Source organism: Mus musculus, chromosome 5 (genome assembly GCF_000001635.26).
Source record: "Mus musculus strain C57BL/6J chromosome 5, GRCm38.p6 C57BL/6J".
NCBI classification, from domain to species: Eukaryota; Metazoa; Chordata; class Mammalia; order Rodentia; family Muridae; genus Mus; species Mus musculus.
Genome location: NC_000071.6, coordinates 151,558,895 through 151,561,660, shown reverse-complemented (window position 1 = coordinate 151,561,660; position 2,766 = coordinate 151,558,895).

The window sequence follows — 2,766 nt, the reverse complement described above, 5'->3', positions numbered from 1 at the left end:
CCATTTGGAATGAATTGACTAAATCTCTCTAATAAATTCAATTAGTGTAGTAAAATGAAATTTTTGGCCTACTTTTCATTAGTTTTTGAGTGTCTATTTAACAAAATATTACATGAGCATCTCACTGTGTCTCACATACAGACAATATATTCTGAATACAAACTACTGCTAAAATCACATTTTAGTAAATTATGCATGGTTCTTATTAATTTGTAAAAATATAAATATTCAAAATTCAATACATGTCAGTAACTTAAACCTGTAATATATGAACTAAAGATTTTTCTATTGGGCTTTCTTTATCTTTTGGAGGATAACAGGACTTTTAGTGATAGTTGAGATCTTCTATGGGACAGACATAGAATTGACTCTCTGGCAAAGAAGGCTTGAATTATTGTACAGCTACTCTGGAAACCAGTGTGGAGAATTCTCAGAGAAGTAAAAATAAATCTACCATCTGAGCCTGTTCTACTATTCCTTGACATAGGCTCAAAGGACTCAGTATCTAACTCCAGGGACATTTTGCTCAGCCATGCTCACTACTGTTCTCTTCAAAATGGGTAGGAAATGGGACTGTCTAAATGTTCTTAAACTGATAAATGGAGAAGCAAAATGTTATACACTTAAATAGATGGAAATAGAAGCAAAGTTATTGATTTAGGAAACACAGATCCAGAAAACAATTGTGATATGCTCCCTCTAAGGTATCTAGTTCCAAATTTTCAGATGTAAATGTTCACCCTGGAGTAATGTAAAAACCAAGAAACAGGGTGGAGGACGCGATTTGGGAAGAAAAGAAGGCTATGCATGACCTCACTGGGAAAAGATGAAAGGGGGTTACTCTAAATATAAATAGGGGATATAGGTTCCAAAGTTTGAAGTGGCTGTAATGACAGTAAATTTATTTGAAAAAATCATGAACAATCATACTATAAACAATCTACCTAAAAAATACATACACGATATACTTAAATTCATCCTTAAATATACAAATATGGTTAAAAGGAAAGTTCACAACTATTATTTTAATAAGCAAGAGAAATATTAATATATACCAAAATATTTGTTATTAAACTCATATAAGTACAGCCCACCACTCACCAAAGGAGCTTTTCTTTACCACAATGATCATGACAGAAAACTACAACTAATGAATTTAGACCTCTGAAGAACAGGAACCCCTTCCGGTCGGCGCCAGCACCAGGCCACATTGGGCACGGAGTCAGTGGACACCCCTTAGGTTCCCAGAGGACTCTCCACAGGATCTTAGGACCTCTGGTGAGAGGAACACAACTTCTGTTCCAATCCAATCGTGCGGGACCTGAGACAGCATTAATTAGGGAAACAGAAAACCTGGCATGACCAGGGTCACAAGTCCCTTCCAGTCGGTGCCAGCACCGGGTCACCTTGGGCACAAAGTCAGCGGACACCCCCAAGGTCACTAGAGGACTCTCCACAGGATCTTAGGACCTCTGGTGAGTGGAACACAACCTCTGCCAGGGCACCTTCCCTGCAAGAGGAGAGCTTTCCTGCAGAGAGTACTCTGACCACTGAAACTCAGGAGAGAGCTAGTCTCCCAGGTCTGCTTGTAGAGGCTAACAGAATCATGAGAGGAACAGGATCTAACCAGAGACAACTATAAAAACTAACTCCAGAGAATACCAGATGACGAAAGGCAAACGTAAGAATCTTACTAACAGAAACCAGGACCACTCACCATCATCAGAAGGCAGCCTCCCACCCCACCTAGTCCTGGGCACCCCAACACACCTGAAAAGCTAGACCAGGATTTAAAAGCATATCTCATGATGATGGTAGAGGACATCAAGAAGGACTTTAATAACTCACTTAAAGAAATACAGGAGAACACTGCTAAAGAGCTACAAGTCCTTAAAGAAAAACGGGAAAACACAATCAAATGGTTAGAAGTCCTTAAAGAAAAATAGGAAAACACATACAAACAGGTGATGGAAATGAACAAAACCATACTAGACCTAAAAAAGGAAGTAGACACAATAAAGAAAACACAAACTGAGGCAACACTGGAGATAGAAACCCTAGTAAAGAAATCTGGAACCATAGATGCGAGCATCAACAACAGAATACAAGAGATAGAAGAGAGAATCTCTGGTGCAGAAGATTCCATAGAGAACATGGGCACAACAATCAAAGAAAATGGAAAGTACAAAAAAATCCTAACTCAAAACATCCAGGAAATCTAGGACACAATGAGAAGACCAAAACTACGGATAATAGGAGTAGATGAGAATGAAGATTTTCAACTTAAAGGGTCAGCAAATATCTTTTTTTTTTTTTCCATTTTTTATTAGGTATTTAACTCATTTACATTTCCAATGCTATACCAAAAGTCCCCCATATCCACCCACCCCCACTCCCCTGCCCACCCACTCCCCCTTCCTGGCCCTGGTATTCCCCTGTACTGGGGCATACAAAGTTTGCAAGTCCAATGGGCCTCTCTTTCCAGTGATGGCCGACTAGGCCATCTTTCGATACATATGCAGCTAGAGTCAAGAGCTCCGGGGTACTGGTTAGCCCATAATGTTGTTCCACCTATAGGGTTGCAGATCCCTTTAGCTCCTTGGCTACTTTCTCTAGCTCCTCCATTGGGAGCCCTATGATCCATCCATTAGCTGACTGTGAGCATCCACTTCTGTGTTTGCTGGGCCCCGGCATAGTCTCACAAGAGACAGCTACATCTGCGTCCTTTCAATAAAATCTTGCTAGTGTATGCAATGGTGTCAGCGT